The sequence below is a fragment of the Rhinoderma darwinii genome, chromosome 4 (genome assembly GCF_050947455.1).
Source record: "Rhinoderma darwinii isolate aRhiDar2 chromosome 4, aRhiDar2.hap1, whole genome shotgun sequence".
Taxonomy (NCBI): domain Eukaryota; kingdom Metazoa; phylum Chordata; class Amphibia; order Anura; family Rhinodermatidae; genus Rhinoderma; species Rhinoderma darwinii.
The window spans coordinates 194,828,496-194,844,814 of NC_134690.1; the positions used below are offsets into that span (position 1 = coordinate 194,828,496).

General features: G+C 46.5%; 1 protein-coding gene across 2 annotated transcripts in view; it reads left to right on the forward strand.

Annotated features, from left to right (window-relative positions):
* KCNQ5 (potassium voltage-gated channel subfamily Q member 5) overlaps positions 1 to 16,319 on the forward strand; it is a 660,896-nt gene that overhangs the window by 461,662 nt on the left and 182,915 nt on the right. The gene's annotated exons all lie outside the window — the stretch shown is intronic.

The following is a 16,319-nucleotide window of genomic DNA, read 5'->3' on the forward strand; positions in this document are numbered from 1 at the left end:
GACTCCATGGAAAACCAGCTCCATTTACGTCCGTAATTGACGCAGCGAAAAAGAGCCTCAACATGCCATTACGGCTGAAATTACGGAGCTGAAAACAGCCCCGTAATTTCAGCCGTAACGGACGCTGCCGTGTGAACATACCCTAACAATTTACCATTACAGCTTGTTTTCAGAGGGGAACACAGGATTTGACACATGTGCACACTTAAGTAATGGTTTCAATACTTTCTAGCAGCCGTGGCAGCCACAAAAGGGCCCACAAAGAAAGCTGTAACCTGGACCCTAGTCATACTTATTTAACTAATGCCAAACATACATCTAAATGTTATCAGCCACTGCATGCAGAAAAAAAATCTAAATACCAAAAAGGAGGATAAAACTCATCCTCCTTAGCGCCATCACCTTCAAAAATTGATTATGCATTTATGTGACTTTGATGCCAGTTTTTGGGCCCAGGAGCTTCCAACTATGCTATCTATAAAAATATTGGTATCCTTTTACAGGTATCATGTGTCTAGTATACAAATTTCCATATATGTATATAATTTTTAATATATATTAATTACCAGACTTATGATAATTGCAATTTCTCAGAATGCATACAGTTGTTATCATGTGTTCACATTGCTACTCTCTCTTGTCAGTAAGATGGTAATATTTATGTGCAGTGTACAAATCTCTAAGATTCATTGCCAACTTAAAGAGTCTCTGTCACCACATTATAAGTGCCCTATCTCCTACATAAGGAGATCAGCGCTGTATGGTAGGTGACAGCAGTGATTTTTATTTAGAAAAACGTTCTATTTTCACTACGTTAGGAGCGATTTTAGCTTTATGCTAATTACTTTCTTAATGCCCAACTGGGCGTGTTTATATTTATGACCAAGTGGGCGTTGTACAGAGGAGTGTATGACGCTGACCAATCAGCGTCATACACTTCTCTCCATTCATTAAATCAGCGCATAGTGATCCTGCTAGATCAGTATGTGCAGTCACTTACTTACACATTTACGTTACTGAAGTGTTTTGACAGTGAATAGACAAACCTTCCAGACAGGACTGGATGTTTATTCACAATCCCGACAATTCTGTAAAGTTTGTGTGGTACTTACAGCACAGCAAAGCGTGATCTCGCTGTAACCTGTCATTTACAGCGTGATCTCGCGAAATTACGCTTGCTCTGCTGTAAGTGCCACACAAACGTTACTGAAGTGTCGGGATTGTGAATAGACATCGCGTCCTGGCTGGAAGGAATGTCTATTCACTGTCAAGACACTTTAGTAACGTAAATGTGTAAGTAAGTGACTGCACATACTGATCTAGCAGAATCACTATGCGCTGATTAAATGAATGGAGAGAAGTGTATGACGCTGATTGGTCAACGTCATACACTCCTCTGTACAACGCCCACTTGGTCAAAAGTAAAAACACGCCCAGTTGGGCATTAAGAAAGTAATTAGCATAAAGCTAAAATCGCTCCTAACGTGGTGAAAATAGATCGTTTTTCTAAATAAAAAGCACTGCTGTCACGTACATTACAGCGCCCATCTCCTTATGTAAGAGATAGGGCACTTATAATGTGGTGACAGAGCCTCTTTAAGTGTTTTAATAAATTGATTGAGTTGAAATAATCTAAAGATTTCAAGGAAAAATGAAATACCTTTAAATGCTACGTACACCTTTCTCAATGCGTAAAATGAAAAATGAAGCAACTGTGCAAATAGTCTTCAATAAAAAAATTCCTACCATTTTGTCTATAGCTGCTATTCAGATTTGTACCAAAATAAAAAATTGAGTAGAGTACGCTACTTAGTTTTTAGCTCTAAGGCCTCATGCACACGATCGTAGCCATGTGCACGGCCATGATTTCCGGGTCGGCCAGCCACAGAGTGACAGCCGCGAGCCGCCCGCAAATCGCGGGCTGTGCACATGGCCGTGGCCATTATTTTCAATGAGCCCGGACCGCAGAAGACGGCCATAATAAGGCTTCCCCTTTCTTTCTGCAGTCCAGGCTCCGGGGCCATTTACGGACCGTGAAAACCATGGTCGTGTGCATGGCCCCATAGGAATGAATGGGGCGGCAAATCTCCCGTGGATTTTCGGGGGAATTGTGGCCACAAAAGCACGTTCGTGTGCATGGGGCCTAAGGGTGTCACTCCGTGGCCGGCCGATCCGGAAATCACGGCCGTGGACATGACTACGGTCGTGTGCATGAGGCCTTAAACAAGACACCCAGCAAAATATATATAGTATATGTAAGATATACGGTATGTGTTGGAAATAAATAAAAGCAACAATTATTTCACCAATCACATTCATATTCATACAGTTCTAAGAGGCAGTCTCTTTACAAATCTCACTACTCAACCACTTTCCCAAGCAGATATTTCTACCCCCGTCTTTCATCCTATGTGGACGTTTGCGCTTTTAACACTCGCTCTCCTCTCTCTCAGGTGAAGTCTGGATCTCCACTGAGGACAAACTTCCTCTAGTACATAAAAAACACTGGAACAGCCAAAAGTATAGGACACCTTCCAATCCTGATACCATTAATACACTTGATGAAGCAAAAATTACAGAAATTGGTAGGGTGTGAACCTGGAGTCCACATTGTTTGTAATTATCTGTTATGTGGTTCTCTCTCTTTCCTAAAAATTCCTACCTCACAGCAACTAACCTAGTTTAAGGCATCAGGATTAGAAGTTGCCCTGTTGTTTTGAATGTTCCAGTGTTGTACATGTACTAGAGGAAATTTGTCCTCAGTGGCACCTGAGCGAGAGAAGACTGAGAGTTGCAAGCGCAGATGCCAACAAAGAATGAAAGGAGGTGGTGGAAACAGCTGCTTTGGACTCATGAAAGCAGTGTAGTGGTGAAATTTGTAAAGAGACTGCCACTTAGATCTGTATGAATATCAACATGTTTTGCAAAATATTTGCTGCTTTTATTTAGCTCCAAGACATACTTTATATGTTGCATATACTTTTGAAATACAGATCTATGCGTGTCCTTGATAACAGACAACAAACACACCCTGTGTAGTCTGATCCTGCAGTCATCCTTCCATTTTTCCCACTTCTTGTTAATCTTTTAAATGTATGTTAGGAAGAAGCAGGGGATAGATAGAAAGGATTTTGACTGCAAGTTCAGGCTGCACAAGGTCTGTTTTGTCACGACGCGGGGTGTGGACCCACTGGGCCGTACTGCGTAGGGGGGTAGCAGCTGGCCAACAAGGTACCAAACAATGTCTATAGTTCGGAAGGGGTACCTGAGGCAATGTAGACAGTAGTGGAGGCACGACTTGACTTTCACAGCAGGTGGCACCGTGGATGCAGCGAAAGACACGACTTGACTTTCTCAGTAGATACAATAGCACGGGATACAGGGTACAGGCAGCAGGAACGGGTAACACTGGGAACTGGAAAACACTGGAAGACCATTTGCAAGACAAACTTAGGTAAACAACAACGCTCAGATGAGGAAAAAGTGGACAGAGCCCCTTTTTATAGTCCAGCAGCCATTTGGGCTAATTATTGATGGGTGACAGCCCCCTTTAAGGCCATGCACGCGCGGGCGGGCGCGCGCGCCCTGCGGGAAACAGTCCCAGGACCCGGAAGTGAGTGCTGGCGTCTCCCTGGAGGGAGCTGACGCCACGAAGACAGATGTCCATCCGTCAGAGGGTAAGTCTGAACAACCGCCCCCGGCCATAGACGTTACATGTTTGTTCTTTGTTACCAGAAAAACATACTGTAGATCTGTATAGCAGCAATAGAAACACAATGGCAGGAACTTTTTCATAAAGACTATTTGCCAAGTTGCTTCATTTTTCCCAATGTGTGCATTAGAGAAATAAAAAAATATTGGTTTCGAAGCTGGACATAGCCTTTAATGGTCATTAAATATGTTTAAAATGATGTGGATTTATTTTTATTCTTGTTTTTATATGTATGTAAAAAAAATTAAAATGTAATTCACAGGAAGCCTGGTACAAAATTAACTTCATGTATTGTGCAAAATTTTGCTATAGTCAGCCAATAGTTCATTTAAAACGCCTTTTTGCATTTAGACGTACTATAACTTCCTAATTGTGGTAACCACAATAGGATACGTTCACTGGTAATATACAGCCAACTTCCCGCTGCAATGGCCGAGACAGGAGGTAACTCCCGTCCTAGCTGTTTAATCCCTTAAATCCCTTAAATGCCACGATCAATAGTGAACATGACTTCTAATAGGCTACAAATGAGTGGGCTCCTTCTGTCACCTCGTTAGCACCATGTGACAAGATCGCGTAGAGCCGATGGGGTGCCATGACAGGCAATAATGCTTTGGTATCCTGAGTATATCAAAGCATTTTAGTAACAATCAAGCAATTGCATTGTGTAGTCTTCTAGTTGGGCTAAAAAAATTAAAACAAAGATAAACAAAGTTTAGAAAAAAAATGTTTAGAAAAAAATAATAAAACTTTTTAATTTTTTTTATTGTGCAAAAATAAAAGTTAATTAATAAGTTATATGTACCTCAAAATGGAGCTATTAAAATTATGATTTATTTTTTTTTACCCCAAAAAAAAACAAGCCTCAAAAGGCTACTACAATGGAAAATAAAAAAAGTTATGGCTACCGGAATGCGGCAAAATAAATTATAATTTTTTCACATGAAAAGTGCTTTCATTGTACAAAAAGTAGTGATACATAAAAATAGAATAAACATGAGGCATTATTTATACCATGCGGTGAACGGTGTAAATTAAAACAATTCACAACCAAAAAAAAGTTAGTAAAAGTTAATCAATAATTATACTCACCCCAAAATGGTGCCATCGAAAAATATAACTTTTCTCACAAAAACAAGCCCTCATACAGTTATGTTACAGAAAAAAAAGTTATAGGAAAAAGAGTACAGTGATGCAAAAATGAAAAAAATTCCTGCGACTCTTAATGCCGAAATAGTCTTGGTCCTTAAGGGCTTGAATGAGGAAAAAAAAAAATTACATAACAAGTCTAAGCTAAGACTGAAAACTTCATTTTGCTTGAGTAAGGCCTCCAAACTGTATGGAGCTGTAATTCGATGCCCTTAGAAGTGTATGGGTCCTTCCTTTTTTCTACAAATTCCATAGGAATCAAACAGAAAAAAAATTGTGGCATGCTCCATTGGACTCTATATGTATGGAGGTATAGTACCCTAGATGTATTGCTACTAGGGGAGAATATTGCCATAAGTACTGGGAGAGTTACAACTTTGGAGAGTGGCGGATTGAGTATACCATAGGCCAGGGGCCCCTTTCTCTACTACCGCCGCCCTGACGTGCCGTGTGCTAGCATTGCTGTGTTAGCACTGAAAAATAAGTGTTATGATTCCAATAGTTAAAGGGCTGTGTCCCTGTCACGGTTCTGGAGTATGTGGACCCACTATGCCACTCCGCTGTAGGGGATTGGCAGCTGGCTAAACGACAGTCAATAACAGTCTCTCGGCTATGAGTACCTGGGTAGATAATCAGGCAGATACTCGGAGTAGCAGGCAAGTGGTGAAGCAGGCACAGACGATGCTTGGTGTAGCAGATGACACTGGACGTGGCAGATAGCACCAGATGTGGCAGATGATACCAGACATTGCAAATGATACCAGAAGTGGCAGATGATACCAGATGTGGCAGATGAGGCACACACGACTCCAACAATAGGCTTAGGCTCAGGAACAAACACAGTAACAGGATACAGGACACGGGAAGCAGGGGACGGGAACACTGCGAGTAGGATACAACTAAGGGACTATTTGAAATACTAACATGGGTAGACAACAACGCTCAGGTAAGGAGTGGAAGGGTAGAGCTCTTTTTATAGTCCAGGGCGATCTGGGGATTGATTTGGTAACTTTTTAGATGTGTGTGCGCTTGCCCCTTAAAGCCGGAAAAGGGTGCATGTGCGCAACCTAGAGGACCCTGCAGAGCAGTACGGCTGCGTGTGCTGACATCTCCGAGGAGGGCGACCCTGGCAAGAAGTCAGAGGTCTGCGGACGTGCCCGTCGGGAGGTGAGGGAAGGCGGCAGTCCGTGACCGTGGCCGTTACAGTACCCCCTCACTTACATCCCATCCCAATTTTTTAATGAGGGTAGGGGCATTAAGGTTCTCTTCTGGCTCCCACGACCTCCCCCCAGGACCAAACCCTTTTTAGTCCACCAGATAGAAAGTCCTTTCTCCTACTCTCTTGTAGTCCAGAATCTCCTTCCCCTCGAAGACGTCAGAAGAACCGCAACTGCAGAACTTGGAGATTTACTGTAGTGGTTCAGAACTGGCTTAAGGACGGATACATGGAACGAGTTGGGAATCAAGAGAGTAGGAGGCAGCCGAAGCTTATAGGATACAGGGTTTATTCGTTGCAAGACTTCGAAAGGATAGAGGAATTTGTGAGCGAATTTGTGAGAAGGCATCTTCAGACTAATATTTGTGGAAGATCGCCAGACGTTGACTCCGGGAGAAAATTGAGGAGGAACCTTTCTTTTTCTTGCTTATTCATGCGATCAACTGCGTGAAGTATTGCAGAGTCATGGCTGGCACAGGAAGAGGAAATCGTGAATGCTGACTGTACACAATGTAGAAAGGAGAAGGGGCAGTAGACTCACTTGTATGGTTATTGTAAGAGAATTCTGCCCAAGGCGGAAGTTGTACCAAATTGTTATGTTGGGCAGAAACAAAATGGCGAAGGTAATTCTCTAATATTTGATTGGTCCTGTCCACTTGACCAATTAGACTGTGGGTGATAGGCAGATGAGAAGTCCAGCTTCACATCTTGCAGATTCCACAGGGCTCTCCAGAATTTGGATGTACACCCTGGTCCGAGACAATAGGCAGAGGTAGTCCATGCAGACGAAAGATGTGGAGAATGAACAGATTTGCCAGACGAGGAGCAGACAGAAGGCCAATCAAAGGAACAAAATGTGGCATTTTAGAGAAATGGTCCACCACTACCCAGACCGTAGTACATCTAGCCGAAGGAGGAAGGTCTGTAGTCTGTAGTACGTTCCATAGCAATATGTTGCCAAGGGGCATCAGGCACTGGCTAGGGAAGGAGCAGACCAGCAGGTTTGGAAAGGGTAGACTTCTTTGAGGCACAGTTTGTATATGAGGAAACATAGTCCACAACATGTCTAGGCCGCGTGGGCCACCAGTAGTGACGAGATATCAAGTCCTGTGTCTTACGGACACCAGAGTGCCCAGCCAGTTTGGAATGGTGTCTCCAGAGGAGAATTCTCTTCTTGTCTGTAGGACGAAAAAAAGTCTTTCCAGGGGGAATGTCTCTAATTTGCAGGATAGAGGTGGAGCAGGAATTGTAATCATATGAAAAACAGCGACCATCTGGCTTGGCGAGGATTTAATCGTTGTGCAGACTGTAGGTGCGTGAGGTTCTTGTGATCCATATAACTGATGATAGGATGAATAGTGCCCTACAGCAAGTGCTCCTCCACTCTTCCAATGCCAACTTGATGGCCAGTAACTCCCAATCCCCGATCGAGTAGTTGCGCTCTACAGGAGAGAATAGTTTGGAGAAGAAGCCGCAAGCCACTGTCTTACCCTTGGAGTTTCTTTGAAACAGCAGTGCTCCAGCACAAACCGAAGATGCATCAACCTCTAGATAGAACTGTCGAGACGCGTCAGGATAGTGAAGAACTGAGGCTGAAGTGAAGGCGCTCTTGAGGCTGGTAAATGCTGACTCTGCCTCTGGAGGCCAAACCTTGGCGTTCACCCTCTTCACAGTGGGAGCAGAGATTGGAGCAGTCAGAGACGAGAAGTTCGGGATAAATTGCCGGTAGAAGTTTGCGAATCACAGAAATAGTTGTATAGTCCGAAGGGCCTGTGGAAGTGGCCACTCTAAGACTGGCTTCACCTTCTCTGAATCCATCTTGAGTCCACAATCTGAGATAATGTAGCCCATGAAGGGCAGAGAGTTCCTCTCGAACACACACTTTTCGAGATTAGCATATAAGCGATTCCCCCTTAACCGCAACAGGACTTGGCGAACATGCTTCTGATGCGTCGTCAGATGTGGTGAGTAGATCAGGTTGTTGTCCAGATACACCACTACACAGACATACAGCAGATCCCGGAAGATGTAGTTTACAAATTCCTGAAACACAGCCAGAGTGTTACACAGTCCAAAGGGCATCACGAGATATTCGTATTGACCATCTCAGGTGTTGATTACAGTTTTCCACTCATCACCTTTGCGGATACGGATTAAGTTATAAACCCCGCGCAGATCCAGCTTTGTGATAATCTTGGCGCCACTAATTCTGTAGAAGAGCTCTGAGATTAGCAGCAAGGGATACTTGTTTTTGATTTGGTTCAAACCTCGGTAATCGATACATAGTCTAAGAGTTCCATCTTTCTTCTTTACGAAGAAAAATCCGTCCCCGGCCGGGGAAGAAGATTTCTGGATGAACCCTCTCTCAAGGTTCTCCTTGACGTAAGCCGACATGGCCTGGGTCTCTGGCAAAGAGAGAGGCTAGACTTGTCCACGAGGGGGTGAGCTGTCAGCGAGCAGTTCAATAGGACAATCATAGGAATGATGGGGAGGAAGAGCCTCTGCTTCATTTTTGCTAAAGACGTCCGCAAAGCTGGCATAATGTGTGGGTAGATCGGAGAGTGACTGAGGCAGTGGAGGCATAACAGGATAAACCTGTGGCAGGCAGCGGTTCAGACACTTGAATCCCCATTGGAGGACCTCTCCAGAACTCCAGTCGAGAACCGGAGCATGTAGACAAAGCCAAGGCAGGCCCAGCAGAATAGGATTGATAGCTTTTGGCAAGACGACAAAGGCAATCTGTTCTGAGTGGAGGATTCTGAGTTGTAGTGTCAGAGGTTCAGTGATGGACAAAATAGGATCGGACAGTGCTAGTTCATTCACAGAGGCAACAGCCAGGGGTTTCTCTAGAGGAACCATGGCCAGAAGGTGACGATCTACTAGATCCTGCTGAATAAAATTTGCAGCCACTCCGGAGTCCAGATAGGCAGAGACGGTGTGTAATTTCTCACCAGTGATAATGATTACAGGAATGGATCATTTGGAATAGGATTTGGCATTTGGCGTCGTTCCACCTAGGGTTTTCTGTCCAACCAACCCTAGGTGCTGGAGTTTCCCAGCTTTTGTTGACATTGACGCACAAAATGGCCTTTGAGACCACAATACAGACACAGACCTGAACAGAGCGTCTGCGCTGTTTCTCCTGATCTGACAACTTGATTCGTGATTCTGTGAGGCAGTGGCAGAAGATGTTCGATCTTGTTCCTCAAACACCATACCAAAAGTCTCTAGGAATAGTGACAGATCAGAAAATTCTGGACCCTCTCATTCCAAGATGAGATTTGCTCATGCCAGGGCTTTGCCGGAGAGGAGATAAATAATGAACACAACTTTGGCCTTATCAGAGGGGAAGAGGTGATCACGTAACCTGAAATGGATGGTACACTGATTGATTAAACCTCTGCAGGTCTTGGGATCCCTGTCATAGCGAGGAGGTAGAGGTAATGAAATTGCAGGACCAAGGTAGGCAGGAGGGATAGCGGGTGGTGGAGCAGCAGGAACAGCTAGAGGAGGCACAGGAGGATATTCCAAACGACTTAGGATGGATTTCACCACTTGTAATAGTTGATCCTGATGTGCTCGGAGGTCACGCATGACCGTTTGCATAACTTATACAGCTGACTTTGGTTGGCCAGCGGGTTCCATGGCCTGAGCGTACTGTTACTGTCCTGGGTTATATTTACCCACTAGGCCGGTTGCGCCATAGCAGAGTGGCAGCTGGCCAAACAACAGTCAATAACAGTCTCTCGGATATGAATACCTGGGTAGATGATCAGGCAGTTACTCAGAGTAGCAGACATGTGGTGTAGCAGACACAGATGATGCTTGGCGTAACAGAAGACACTGGATGTGTCAGATGACACCAGACGTGGCAGATGGCACCAGATATGGCAAATGGCACCAGTCATGGCAGATGAGGCACACATGACTCCAACAATAGGCTTGGGCTCGGAAACAAACACAGCAACAGGATACAGGACACGGGAAGCAGGATGCGGGAACACTGGGAGCAGGATACAACTAAGGGACCATTGGCAATATGAACATGTGTAGACAACAACAATGCTCAGGCAAGGAGTAGAAGGACAGAGCCCTTTTTATAGTCCGGGGTGATCTAGGGATTGATTTGGTACCTTTTTGCATGTGTGCACGCTGGCCCTTTAAGGCCGGGAACGAGCGTGCGCACCCAATAGGACACTGCAGGAGGGAGACGCTAACATCGTGGCCGTCGGAAGGTGAGGGAAGGCAGCGGTCCGTTACAGTCCCTACATACTGACAGTCTCCATTCATCTCTGACAGCATCACACTTTGTATGGACACATACTGCTGACAAGGGGAATGGTAACATCCATTTGTCTATTAGTCCTGGAATACACAAAGACTTTTTGTGGAATACTTTTTGTGGATTTTATATAGACATGTCAGGAGAGGTGACAGATTCTCTATAAATTCAGTGACTCACAGGAGATGTTTACTCAGATTCTAGTCATTCTTTTTTCTTTTATTCTCCATCCGATCCAGACCATATAACGACTTCTCCCGGCCACGACCAGTTTCTGCAGAATTTGCCACTCAGATGTCTTCAACTCCACACTTTTACAACATTTCCGCACCTATAAACGAAGAAAAAAATCTCATGGTACTACACACTGTGTCCCCAAATATCATAGCACCATACACTGCGCCCCTGAAAATAATAGTATCATACTCTGTGCCCCTGAATATAATAGTACCAGACACTGCACCCTTGAACACAATTGTGTCAAACACTGTAAAGTATTGCACCACACACACATAGTGTCCCCTGTCGTAGGTGCCACTAACAATGCCCCCTGTAGAAAGCACCACTTGAAGTGCTCCCTGTAGTTAGTGCCCCTCAGAGACCCCAGTAGATAGCACCACATATTCCCTGTACATAGCACCCCACACCCCCTGTAGAAAGTGCCACACAGCCCCCTGTAGATAGTGCCACACAGCCCATGTAGACAGTGCCACAGAGTCCCCTGTAGACAGTTCCACACAGCCCCCTGTAGACAGTTCCACACAGCCCCCTGTAGATAGTTCCACACAGCCCCCTGTAGACAGTGCCACACAGCCCCCTGTAGACAGTGGCACACAGCCCCCTGTATATAGTGCCACACACCCTCCCTGTAGAAAGGGCCACAACCACCCTATAGTCCATATTCCACTTCCCCATGTAGATAGGGCCACACAGCCCCCTGTAGATAGTGCCACAGAGCCCCCTGTAGATAGTGCCACTCAGCCCCCTGTAGATAGTGCCACACCCCTCCCTGTAGATAGTGCCACACACACCCCTGTAGATAGTTCCACAGAGCCCCCTGTAGATAGTGCCACTCAGACCCCTGTAGATAGTTCCACACCCCTCCCTGTAGATAGTGCCACACACCACCCTGTAGATAGTGCCACACACACCCCTGTAGATAGTGCCACACCCCCCTGTAGATAGTGATACCCATCTCCCCTGTAGATAGGACCACACAGTCCCCTGTGGAATAGTGCAACACTGCCCCCTGTAGATAGCGCCACACTGCCCCCTGTACTCATTCCTGCGCTGTCCTCTTCTCCAGCGATGCAGGCCTAGCATCTTCTGACCAGGCCTCATCCAGTGGAGTGACGCAGGTGATGCAATGACGTCATCGCTCCGTCTGCATCACAAAAAAGCGCTGAATGGCAGGGAAGGGAACCCATGGTTCCCTTGCCTTGCCAGCGCTGTGAGTTGTATCTACGTCCAAGGGACGTGGATACAGTTGAGTCCTATGTAAGGGCCCTTGTCACAAGGGACTTTCTGGCCCATACACAAAGCAGTTTTGTTGCATAAGAACGCCACCCAAACGGAGCCTATAAAGCAGTACACGGAGGTCTTACTAGGGAGTAGTACCGCCACAATGCTTTTAAGTTCAGTCGTTTGCTTATCTGGGATACTGTGATGTAATGATCTTAAGGTCTTTCCTTTCCTGCTTCCTTATATTTATGACAACTGAGGAGCCTGTACAGAATGCTGTTAAGATCTGACTTATCCAATTTATAAGTTAGCGTGTGTTTACACTTTTTTATTCCACAATTTTTGTAATTGAAGCAAAACCGTATGATTTAAAAAAAATTAAAAATGCAGTGATTTTGCTACAAATACAAAAATCATTGTCAAAACCGCAAAAAAAAAAAGTCTCACTGTAATGCACAATTTTGTTTTTCTACTGGGGCTTCACCAGCAAGAACATAGTATTGCCTGTACGGCCAGCTCCAGGTTTAATTGGTCCCTTGGGGGACACAGACTTAGTAGGCCCCTTTGCGGGGAAACTCACGACGGCAGTAAAATGGCAGGAAACGACACTTTGTGCCCCCATATAGACGTTAGGCCCTGTTTATGCCCCCATATAGAAGTTAGGTCCCCATAAATTTAGTGTCATCTGTAGATAGTGCCACATAGCCCCAATCCCAGGTAATGCCACAAAGCCACCCTCCCAGGTAGTTCCACACAGCCCCTCTTCCAGGTAGTGCCACACAGCCCCCTCCTCCCAGGTAGTACCACACAGACCCCCCAGGTAGTGCCACAGAGCCCCCCTCCCTGGTAGTGCCACACAGCCCACCTCCCTTGTAGTGCAACACAGCCCCCCCCCTGGTAGTAACATATAGCCACCCCCTGGTAGTGCCACACAGCCCCCTCCCTGTAATTAGCGCCTTTGGGGTTCCCTCTAAGAGTGGAATCCCCAGCCAGAGCATTGCCAACGCTCTGGCTGGGGATTCCGCTTCAGGAGAAGTCCCTGACATCACTGTCCATATATGGACAGTGTTGTCAGGGGCAACCCCAGAATCATAGTCCTGGGCAGAGCACTACTAGTACTCTGCCTGGGACCAGGGGCGTAGCTAAGGGCTCATGGGTTCTGGTGCAAGAATTCAGCTTGGGCCCCCCTACCCTTCCCCAACCCCACCAGACCCCTGCGCAAGCCTATGCCAACTGCCTTGCCCGACAGACCCCATGAATGCCCCCACAGTATAATGCCCCCACAGTATAATGCCCCCCATAGCTGCCCCCACAGTATAATACCACCACACATTATAATGCCCCCATAGTTGCCCCCACACAGTATAATGCCCCCCATATCTGCCCCACACAGTATAATGCCCCCCATAGCTGACCCCCACAGTATAATGCTCCCCAAAGCTGCCCCCACACAGTATAATGCCCCCCATAGCTGACCACCACGGTATAATGCCCCCATAGCTGCCCCCACAGTATAATACCCCTATAGCTGCTCCCACAGAATATTGCCACACATAGATGCCACATACAGTATAATGCCCCCTGTAGTTGCCCCATACAGTATAATGCTCCTAATACAGTATAATGCCCAAATAGCTGCCCCATACAGTATAATGCCTCCATACAGTATAATGCCCCCCATAGCTGCCCCATACAATATAATGCCCCCCATAGCTGCCACATATAGTATAATGCCCCCATACAGTATAATGCCCCCCATACAGTATAATGCCCTCCATAGCTGCCCCATACAGTATAATGCCCCCCGTACAGTATAATGCCCTCGATAGCTGCCACATACAGTATAATGCTCCATACAGTATAATGCCCCCCTTAGCTGTCCCATACAGTATAATGCCCCCATACAGTATATTGCCCCCTCAGCATCTACCATATGAGCCCCCCATCCCATACCCAGAATAATACGCCCATATGTATGTACCTCATAGAAAAATAATAACATAATTACTTACCTATCCCCGTTCTCACAATGGGTGAAGAAGATCCTTCTCCTCCTCTGCACTGTGCTGTGAGTGACTCGGTGCAGATGTGCTCGATGACGTCACTACATCGTGCCTGCCCTTAGGCTCGCGGCACAGTGAATGCTGGAGCATTCTGTTGGAAGCAGGACCAGCGCGGTCATCGCACTGTGGCAACTGGGGGCCTGCGGGACCCCCAGGCTTAGAAGCCCGGTCACAGTTGCGACCCCTATAGCTACGCCACTGTCTGGGACACTGCTCTGCTCCTTACAACACTGTCCATATATAGATAGTGATGTCAGGGGCTTCCCCAGAGACAGAATCCTGGCACAGAGCTGCCTGGACAGTGATGCCGTGACGACGGCAGCGTCAGCCTCTGGCGGCCGATTGGGGCCCCCCAAGTAGTGGGTCCCGGCACATGCCCGTGTTCGCCAGGTGCTGACGCCGGCCCTGATTGCCTGGGCACCTTTGGTCGAAGCCGGGGCCGCACCGTCCATGAGGCGAAATAAGCATCTTGCCTCTGGCGGCGGCCTGCTGCCACTCTGAGGGAGCGGTAGCACCACTGAAGCCAGCCGTAGCCACCCCCTCCTGCACTATAATTGTACCTGCATCTATAGGACGCAGATACAATTACATGCATAAGCGCTGAATTCAATTCAGGGCCTTTCAATGACCTATGCGGCGGGATGTCGTCATCGTGTCACTTGCATCATTGATTGATAGGACAAGGCAGCCTGCCAATCAGAGCCTTTCAACGACGCAAGATTGACAGGTGCAGATTGGCCGGGCAGAATAACTCGCCTTGCCACTCAGAGCCTTTTAACAATGCAAGCGGCGCGATGACATCATCGCGCTGCTTGCGTCATTGAATGACAGGGCAAGCCAGCCTGCCAATCAGCTCCTTTCAATGACGCAACGTTGAAAGGCGCTGATTGGCTGGGCAGAATCATTTGTCCTGCCACACAGGTCCTTTAACGATGCAAGCGGCGCAATGACGTCATCGCGCTGCTTGCGTCGTTCAGCCCCAGCAGAACTGCTCAGAAGAGAGCAGGTCAGTAGGTCTGCATTGCAAGAGGGCGGCTTGGGAACGGGTTTAGGTGAGTATGTAACTTGTTTTTTTTTCTGTTAAAAGTGTGAGGGGCTATATGTGGAGCACTATCTACAATGAATGGGGCCAATGTGAAGAACTATCTACAGGGCGGCTGTATGTGGGGGCTATATGTGGAGCACTATCTACAGGGAGTGGGCCATATATAGAGCACTAGCTACAGGGGGCTATTTGTGGAGCACTATTTACAGCAGGTGGGGGCTATATGTGGGTGCTATATGTCGAGAACTATCTGCAGGGGGGCTGTATGTGGGGGCTATATGTGGAGCATTATCTACAGGGGGCTGTATGTTAGGGTTATATGTGGAGCACTATCTACAGGTAGTGGGGAGTACATGTGGGGCACTATCTACAGGGGGGCTATATGTGGTGCACTATATATGGGGGCACTGTCTACAAGGGGCTCTATGCGGGGAACTATCTACAGGGAGCAGTGTGTGTGTGTGTGTGGGACACAGTGTATGGTGCTATTATAATTAGGGACACAGTGTATGGTGCTCTTTTAATCAGGGAAACAGTGTATGGTTCTATTAGAATTCGAGGTGCAGTGTATGACGCTATTATATTTAGGGGCGTAGTGTGTGGCACCATTAGAATTGTATCTTCGTTTATACTGTAGGTGCAGAAATGATTGAAAAGTGAGAAGCTGAAGACATCTGAGCTGAAAACTGCAGAAATGGGCCATGGCCAGGAGAGGTCATCATAGAGGTCTGGACAGGATGGAGACGTCACCTGTGAGTCACTTAATGTACATGTTTATTCTGACTCTAATCAGTACTGTAGTCACTGTATGATCTGCAGCGAGATAATGGGTGGTATGATATTTTTTTTTTTGTGAGGTTGCTAGTGCTGTAGAACAGCCAGGGGGGTGTCAATCAAGCTATTTTCAATTTTCGCCTCAGGCAGCAGATAAGCTGGAATCGGCCCTGGTCATAGCCCATGCAAAAAAAATAAACACATTTCCTCAGTTTATCTTAAAAATGTGTATCCTAAACTCAGTTTAACATTAAAATAATGTTAAGGAGTCAGTTATGTTTAATGTTTATGTTTAACCCGTTAGTGACCGGCCCATAGTCTTTCTACGTCGATCACTAACGGGCTTTATTCCGATGCCATTGACTTTCTACGTCACTGCATCTGAATAAAGTAGCGCCACCGGGGGGAGGTTTAGCTCCCTGCTCTCAGCTGCCAGAGGTAGCTGAGGGCTGAGGGCTTGGAGCAGTGACTGGGGACTGCTGTTTGCGGTCCCCATACCGGTGATCGCCGGTATTCAACGAATACCGGCGACCGCCATTACAATGGATGTGCCGATGTAAATGAGATTTTTATCTCCTCTCACCATGTATGTTTGGTGAGAGGAGATAAAAAAAACT